The sequence below is a fragment of the Ictidomys tridecemlineatus genome, chromosome 9 (genome assembly GCF_052094955.1).
Source record: "Ictidomys tridecemlineatus isolate mIctTri1 chromosome 9, mIctTri1.hap1, whole genome shotgun sequence".
Lineage (NCBI taxonomy): Eukaryota > Metazoa > Chordata > Mammalia > Rodentia > Sciuridae > Ictidomys > Ictidomys tridecemlineatus.
The window spans coordinates 129,861,106-129,870,840 of NC_135485.1; positions in this window are offsets into that span (position 1 = coordinate 129,861,106).

Sequence of the window (9,735 nt, forward strand, 5' to 3'; positions counted from 1 at the left end):
TCTTGGTCAACTCTCCAAACACTGCCCTCTCCGGCTTATTTTTTAAATCTTCTTTCACCCATGGCTTTATTTTGCCCTAATGGATTTATTCTTTTTTTTTTTTTTTAAACAAGGACATGCCTGTAGTAGGATATGCTGCCTCATCTCATATATCCCACAGGACAGACATGCCCTTTTCTTTTCTTTTTTTTTTCTTTTTTTATTTTTTTAGTTTTCGGCGGACACAACATCTTTGTTTGTATGTGGTGCTGAGAATTGAACCCGGGCCGCACGCATGCCAGGCGAGCGCGCTACCGCTTGAGCTACATCCCCAGCCCAATGGATTTATTCTTGAAAGACCTTATGATAATTTGATTCTATTCTTTTATAATCACTTACTATTTTTTTAAAAATTTGTTCCTTTTAGTATACATGACAGTGGAGTAATTTAAAAATATTATACAAAATGGACTCTAATTTCTCATTCTTGTGATTGTACATGATGTGGAATTACACTGTGTATTCATATATGAACATAGAAAAGTTATGTCTGATTCATTCCACTGTCTTTCATATTCCTGTCCCCCCTCCTTTCCCTTCATTCCCCTTTATCTAAATCCAATCAACTTCTACTCCCTCCTTTATTGTGCATTAGCATCCACATATCAGGAGAACATTCAGCTTTTGGATTTGGGGTATTTAGCATGATAGTCTCTAGGTCCATCTATTTGCCAGCAAATGCCATAGTTTCATTCTTCTCAATGGATGAGTAATATTCCATTGTGTATATATACACCACATTTTCTTTATTCATTTTTCTGTTGAAGGGCACCCAGGTTGGTTCCGTAGCTTAGCTATTGTGAATTGAGCTGCTATAAACATCAATGTGGCCACAACTATAGTATGCCATAATCACTTACTATTATCATCAATTTTTATGACTTCTTTACTGAACATTATACTGTTAATATTTTATGTACCAAAGACATTTTTATTAAAAAATGTCTGGATAAATTATACCTGTTGACTGTGAAGTCATGGACTTTGATAACCATGTCCATGAACCATCCAAGATGATGTTGTGATTGGGAATGTCCATCTCAGTGACGTCAAGACAGAGTCTTCCCTGAGGGAGAAGACTCATTCCATTCTTTCTTCTACCTCTCCCAGGGGTTTTGGATCCCCCAGGGAACTCCTCACCTCCCAGGTAGATGTCACACAAGCACAGGCAGCAACAAAACAAACACAGTAAGAAAAGTAGCACGTTAAAGATAACGCACCACTTTGCCATGTCTTTTCAGAGTTTCATGCTTTGCAACATTTTAGTGCTCAGAGGAAGAAAGATGACACATACTGTAAATAATAAAGTTTATTCTTTGTTATTATAAAATTTTTCTTGGAGAGAAAATATATACTGTCTTAAATTTGACTTTGTTTATCTGTTAGAATTCTCATATCAATGTTAGTTATCTATTTCATTGTCTGAAGCTTTCAGAGAACTGAATGTAGATCAAGTGCAGGTGTAAATGTATTTTACAGATATTTATTGGAATGCAGCATATTTAATATAGTGACTGTAGCTGATCAATTTACAATAAAATTAAGTACAGTTTTAAATGATGCCTTCTCCAGAGGTAAAAACAAATAGTTTGTTTAGGTTTTATGGGCACAAAGATAATTGTCACAGTTCAAATGATGAGACTTCTGTGCCGAGGTTGTTTCTATTTAATCTAACATGACTCTCGTTTCAGGAGACATTTGAAGAGCATATTAGAATACAATTCCCATTTTGTTTGGTGGTTGTTATCTAAACCATCATTTTTCACTTTCAGTTAAAGATAGAACAGAACATTCTTCTGGAAGCCCCCCCCCCCCATTCCTAACAGAGTTCCATAAAGGGCACTTGATAGGCGATTTTTGTTAATATTTTATTAAAAATATCATTTATCATCATAGCTACTTCTTGGGTCACAATGCCAAAACCTTTACATGCATTTTCTTATTTCATCTTCCTTCCAAGGCCACATGGTGTTTTATTATCGCCTTCTCCCTGATGAAGAAATTGAAGCTTGTCATTTCAGCAAGCTAACCAAAGTTACTAAGGAAGAGGCCGTAATGGGCTGGTTTTCATAGCAAGATCCCGGCTCCTTCTGTTCTTCTCTGTTGCTCAGTCATCCCATATCAGATTGACTTGTGACCTTGATTTTTCTAAGATAGCTTCTCAGACTTTGAACAAGTCTCTGTACATCAGGGCCCTGGTTTATGAGGAAACACCCCTCCAGAGCATTAAGTTGGATTGGGTTAGTTCTAATTGCTTCCTGCTCACAGGAGAGGCCTCTTGGTTCTGTGCTCTAGTGACTTCTAAACCAGTTTCTATTTTTAGTGCCCTTCAGGGGTATACAACACTGCTTCTCCCAAGGGACTAAATTGTCAAGGCCTAATCCTCCAGGAGTATCAGTTTTTGCCAGGATCCACTCATTGAAACTTTTCTGACACCTAAGTGGAAACTTCAGGAATACCTCCTGCTCCTCAAAAGTGTGCCTCCTCCCCAAGAAACACCTTTTCCAAGCTTTTTTAAGGGTATGTGTCTAGCCATAAGTGTCAAATAAAAGTGTCCTTGAAACTAAATTACATTCTGACATGATTTTCCATTCCTTGAAGTGGTGACAAGTATAATCTATACTCACTCATCCTTCTTCTTCTTTCTATTGCTCTTCCTACCCCAATTCCCAACTCAATGTATTTTCTTATCTACTTCTGGAGTATTTTGGTATCTAAAGAAAGGAAAATGGTAGCTATTCCAAATACTATAGTTCTTTGTTAATAATATTTTTCTCCCCTTGCAGGAAAATGAGCGATCTCTCAAATTCGACTTTGAATTATCTGGTAGAACTTCTATATACATTTTCAGACCATTTGTTTTGTTGGCTAAATTTCCCCCCAAAGAAATAAGTGCATATCAGCTATAAGTTTGATCTGGGCACGGTGGAACATGCCTGGAATCCCAGGGATTTAGGAGGCTAGATAGGAGGTTCATGAGTTCAAAGCCAGCCTCAGCAACTTAGTGAGCCCTAAGAAATCCAGCAAGATTTAGCCTCTAAATATAATACTTTTTAAAAGGGCTGTGGCTGTGGCTCAGTGATTAAGCACCCCTCAGTTGTTCAATCCCCAGTATCAAAAGCAGCAAAAATAACAACAACAACAACAAAAAAAAAAACTATAGGTTTAAAATAATAACGTTAACAAGTGGAAATTTGATTAACAGTAGTTAACAGAGATTTTTTTTTTTTTTTTTTTTTTTTTTTTTTTACAAATTATTAGTCATTTAACTGCCTAACAACTTCTGTGGAAGGAAAACAACTCCTATTAAATATTTTCATGAGAGCTAGATATTATGTTGGTGTTTTACATTTAGACTCTTGCTTAATTTTCATCACAGCCTTTCCAGGTACATATTATCTCCATTTAATAAATGATGAAATTGAGGGCTGGGGATATGGCTCAAGCGGTAGCGTACTCGCCTGGCATGCGTGCGGCCCGGGTTCCATCCTCAGCACCACATGCAAACAAAGATGTTGTGTCCGCAAAAAAAAATAAATAAATAAATGTTAAAATTCTCTCTCCCTCCCTCTCTCTTTAAAATAAATAAATAAATAATGAGATAATGAAATTGAGAGTCAGAGATGTTAAGTATAGAGAAGGGCATGGGGAAGTACTAGGGAATGAAATGTGCCAAATTAGGCCATGTCCATATAGAAATATACCACAATAAGTTCCACTTATATATAAAATAATAATGCAATAATTAAAATAATAATAATAATAGAAGGGATATTAGTAAAGTAGAGGAAGTAGATAAGGGGGAGAGAAAAGGGGTGGAAAAGAGAAAGTTGTAGGGAAGAAGATTGAACAAATTATGCTATGTGCTTCTATGAATATGGCATAATGAATCCCACTTTTATGTATAATTATAATTCACCAATTTTGGCAGGTACCAGGGACTAAGGGGCACTTGACCACTAAGCCACAACCCCAGCCCTATTTTGTATTTTATTGAGAGACAGGGTGTCACTGAATTGCTTAGCATCTTGCTTTTGGTGAGGTTGACTTTGAACTCATGATCCTCCTGCCTCAGCCTTCCGAGCTGCTGGGATTACAGGCGTGCACCAACATGCCCGGATTATAATTCACCAATTTGAAAAAAGATGTTACATATCTCGTCTAGTATCACACATTCTTAAGATTCCAACTAAGAGTGTAGAGACTGAAAAATCTAGGAGCAGCCCTTGACATTCCAACCTGCTAACACGGCTAACATGGTTCCCAAGTCATTCCAAGGGACAAATCAAAGCCATGGGTGTCTCAGCCAGGTCTCATTCTACTAGCAACAATTTTCGTGGAACAGAATGAGCATAGAAGCTGACATATTTTTATCCACATCACCACTACATCTCTAAATTCTCTAAAGATTCTTCCTAACTTGCTCAATAATGCATAAACAAACAAATTTCTTTCTCTTTTTCTTACAGATATTCGAAGGAAGAGAAAGAACTGGAGCAGGAATGAGACCTTTTGTCTCCAGAGATAGGAAGAGTTTTCAGTTTACTCCAAAACCTTTTTTTAAGCCCACAGTTGGTAACCATACCAAGTTGGTGCATGCTTCACTGGTCAGATTATATGTCTAATATAATTATAACTACATTGATTTGTAATTTGACAGGATCAGGCTTTCCTTGAAGAGATTTTAGCCCTTCTAGGTGACCTGAAGGTAACTCATAATTCTTTGCTTCTTTCTGGAATAAGGATGAGATAGTAACATGAATTGTCCCAGGACACCCTGCAAATGATCTAGCATACATAAATTTGCAGCTTTCTGTAGTAAAGGAAAGTTCCATTTTACACACTTAAGATGATAATGAGGTGAATGGAAGAGATAAATGGTATTCAGGTAGACCAAATGTTAAAACTTCTCAATTAATACATTTTCTTTATCAATATCCTTTAAAGATAAATTTGTATAAACAATGCATAACTGATTCTATTTTTCCAGGTGATAAGTTCATAATACACTTATCATGTATATATGTGTACATTTATATATGAATCTCATTGTTAAATATGACTGCCTTTATGAAAATAAAAAAGTAGTTTCATAATGCAAGGTATAATAGTAAAATAAAAATTAGTGAGTGTTTGAGATATAGATCTGAATCACCTTATAAATATAAATGCAAACCCCAGTTCCTAGTAGAATTTGAAATTCAGAATCTATGAAATTTCATAAAGGACCTAAATTTAGATATAAGATCTCAAATATTAGAATTCCTATGTAAATGTTTTCTTTAGGTTAACAGCTATTTGTGGTAATAATTTCTAGTACATCATTAACTAGAATATATAGTTTTGCATCTAACTAAATTTTTAACACAAATCCTACAACAGGTTCTCAAGATGTGTTCAACTGTGTCTCCTAGAATTCAGTGGAAAATGGGACTGTTATTTACAACTTAATAAATAACCCACTGATGTGAAGTGTTTTAAGTACAGCAATGTGCTACTTTAAACAAAGTAATGAAAATATATAACTCTGTCTAGTTGTTTTTACTTCTTTCAAGATTCAGATTTTCCTTGACTGCCTGTCTGATTTAACTTATAAATAAAAACAAAAAGGAAAGAAAAAAAACATATGAAAAATGTGAACCTTAGATACTTCAAAGTTAACTGAGATCAAAATCAAATGAAGCCCACTGACTAAGCAACAAGACTGGATGCAAAGTGTGTCATGTCTATACTGGCACACAGTAGCTTGGTGTATGGCTTGTACCAAAGTCTTAAGCTTGGATTTGTCAGGTATCTAAGCACTGGGAATTCTCATGGAAAAGAATGACTTGCTTAGTTTCTTCAGGAGATCACACAAGCACAGGCTCATCCACATAACCTGGTAACTAATCTCATTATTGGTAACACAATATTGGAAATGTGGGTGGCTTCTTGCCTCTTGCAGCCTGTTTTATTGTAACGGATGACAAATGTACGCATTCTACACAGTACATCTTGCTCAATTACAGAAACTTCATCTTTTAACATGAATCATACTCCCTTGGAATATCAGCATGCTAGGAACATGGAAACGAGTTTCTATATTTTTTCTGGCTCTGCTTGATGAGCCCTTTGAAGTGAGGCGACTTTTTTGAATGTTTGCAAAGTCCAATCTGGTTTTTGAATCTTTCCTGCTTCTTCATAATTGGGGGCTAATGTTGAGTTACAGAGAGAAAAAAAAAAGATGCAGAATCGCCAACATGCAAAAAAAATAGTGTGGTCTGTTAGTCGAATGATCTAATGGGCGTTCTTGAACGTTCTGCTTCACTGAAGCCCTCCTTCACCACACGTTACCAGTAAAGGCACCATGCTTTTTCCTTGAAATGGCCCATGCTGTTTCATTTGAAACGGTGTGTGCTGCTGCTGGGTGTTTTGTGGTTCTGTCTCAACAAAGTTACTCAGAACTCACATTCAGCAGATATCAGCCAATGGGCCCTTTGGTATCGGAGCAGGAAATAAATCACATTCTCCAGAAACACCCATCTGTTTTGAATGGTCTCATAGATAGATGGCTGTCTGTTACAGGGAATATTTAATATGAGGGGGAAAAAGCTAGTCCAAATGGTTTACTCTCTTTAAGTCTAAGCGGCAAGAGATATTCCAGTTAATGCTTAAAAGTGCATTAACAGGAGAGGCCAGAAACATCCTTCTGATTAAAAAAAAAAAAAAAAAAACAGAAAAACTCCATAATCTCTATGACTTTGGTGACCTCTAGCGATCAAAACGGAAAACAAACGCGATAAGTATGTAATTTTTTTTGTAATTTTCTATCCCTTCTTTAAATAAAACAACAGTAACTAGCTTATAAATATATCAATATATCTCAATATATTCTCAAGTTAAAATATTTAATAATAGAAAGAAGAGAACAATCTTGCTTAAAAGGGTACCCTTTCAGTTTTATTTCTACACATTTGCACACAGGATCCTACAATACCAAAAGTAGGTCATTTCCACAGTAGGATTATACAAGACATAATATCTTTCATGTTGTAGTGTTTTAACAGTATATTGTAAATAACTTCCTATGTTATTGTATATTCTTCTACCAAATTGTTTTTACCTACTACCTAATATTACATCATAACTTATTTACATCTTTATTATTGATTATTTAGGTTGTTTTACTTTTTCTGTTCCTTTTCACATTAAATCTTTGCCCACTTCCAGCATTATGGCTTTGAAGTCTTAGAAATGAGATTTCTGCACAATGTTATACCTGTATCAAGACATCACAAGGTGCCTCATTGATTAAAATGTACAACTCTGTATTTTTAAGTATCAGTTAAAAATAAATTTAATAAAACAGAAACACAATATATCCTCTGTATTAGATAATAAATGGGAACTATCTCTATAACTAAAAAAGAGAAAGAAATAAAATTTTTGGTTCAAAAAATATGGAAAATGCAATGATTTCCAACACATGCCATTAAATTTGCCAGGTAATGCTAAAGTAGAAATGATCGCCTAGATATCATTTCAGCATCTCCCAGGGAAGCACATGGCAAGCAGGAAAAGCTCTGGCAGCCCATACACAGCTCTCCTTGAAGGGCCTGGGGCTAAAGAAGTTACCAAGAATAATAAAAAATGCTATAATATGCAAGCTGCATAATAACCACTGTAGTTAATTGAAGCGTAAGCCACTTGCAAAAAAGAAATAATTGAAGAGTTATCAAATTCCAAGGAACTTGATTTTGTAAATATATACAACATATGGTTCCCACATCAGCAACAGCCCCTCATTGTACATAAAGCCTCCATTCACTAGCTATCAGCCGAGAGTTGCATATGGAGAGTGTTTGCCGAAGGCTTAGTTATTTTTCTATGGTTTTTGCGTTCACTGGTTAATGCACAGTTCCCCTTTTCTCATCTTAATTGCATAAATAACACCTGGCAAAGTTTGCAATATAGGGGTGAGAGGGAGAAGAGAACTACTGTGCATCTGCTTTTGCAATTGTCCAAGTAAAGCTAGCTCATTCTGAAATGCTTTATGTGTACAAACTGGATTTCCTGGCTCCATTGTTTTATGAGTTTACACTGCAGGTGACGTATTATATTTAACACCTCCCCTTTCTCCTCTGCATATGTATCAGACTAGGGTGGCTGGGTAGTTTTTAAGAAGCATATTCATGTTCTCTTTTTTTCTTAATAACTGATACAAAAAGTAATGATCAATTTCAGGTGCTTTAAACCGAGGGTGGAGAGCAAGGGCAAGTGGGTGGGAGGGGCTAAGAAGATAGAAAGCCATTTATACAGATCATGTCTCAGGTAGGAGAGTTATTTGTTCAAGGACATGGCCTAAAGTCAAGATGACTAGCCCTTGCTGTCCAGCCACACTCTCAGGGTACTGTGGACCCCTCCCCCCAACAGCTACAAATAGCCTCTCCCTGGTCACTCTCCCAAGATTAATAAGAGCAGGAACATGACCTTCACATAGAGAAAGACTACCCAGCTTGTTTTTCAGTCTTCTCCCCAAAGCAAGAAGAAGATCTGAACACCATGAAATATCCATGCCTAGAGGAGAAGATCCAGGCTGAACCTGAGCCTTACACCGCCAGCCACAATCTCACCTGTGAGGCTCTGATTCTATGTCTCCTTCTCTGCGATGACCAGTGTCTTCTATTGCATTTATATTGGTTAGGGAAGGAGGGTGGCAAGCAAAATAAATCAATGCTGGCTCTTAGAAGACAAAATCAAAATAAAGAAATAAACGAAAGAGTAGCTCAGGGGTTCCGGATGATACAAAAGGTTCATCTTTCCAAAGCCTTGGAAAAACCAACTCAAGCCACATTCTGTGTTAAAACCCCCCTTTTCAAAATGCCCTGTAGGATGCACATAGGTATCTACTTCAACCCTGCTCACTCAAGGGAAACTTCACGTAGAGCCAGGGGGATTTATTTTTTCTATTGCATAGAATGTATTATCGGAGGGGGACATTTATTCATGCTTTAAAGTTCTCCCCGGCTAAGGGATTACATCAACTAGGTGTCTCACTGCCCTTCTAGGTCTTCTTAGAGAATATCTTTTAGCTTATTGCTGGATTCTAGTGTTTTTCTTTTTTACTAGACATGACATTTTGCAGAATCCTTGAAAAAAATCTAGAAATATTAGACAGAAAACCCCCTCAAATTCCGTAGGAGCTATTGACGTATTTTGTTTCTGAAATCTTTCTTTCTTTCCTATGACATAATGTTGTCAACTCTTTAAACCTGTATCTTGCCTCTGTTACACCCTGTATTAAAGACAGTCTATTATAGATACATTACTTTATGACTCATTTATCAAATCAGAGATAAGGCCAGCAACGTAGAAATTAACTGGGTATTTGAAAAGACTCTTCTATCATTTCTTATTCTGAGACCCTTGACCTATAAAAAACAATATAAAAATTTTCAAGTAATTGTTTTCTATTTCCTTGCTATATCCAGGATCTGGGGACAATGCCCAAATCAAAAGGGTGCTGCCTTCTGTTTTGTCACCCTCTTTGAGGGTGACAAGTCACTGAAGACTAATACCGTCCCCTGACATAATTTAGGGCTGAAGGATAAGTGAGTCTCTTCTACCTAGACAGATTGGAGGGAAGAAAAGAAAACAGCAGGATTTTCCAGGAAGAGACCACTGAGGTCACATGTCACCTAGGGGAGGGTGTGGCAG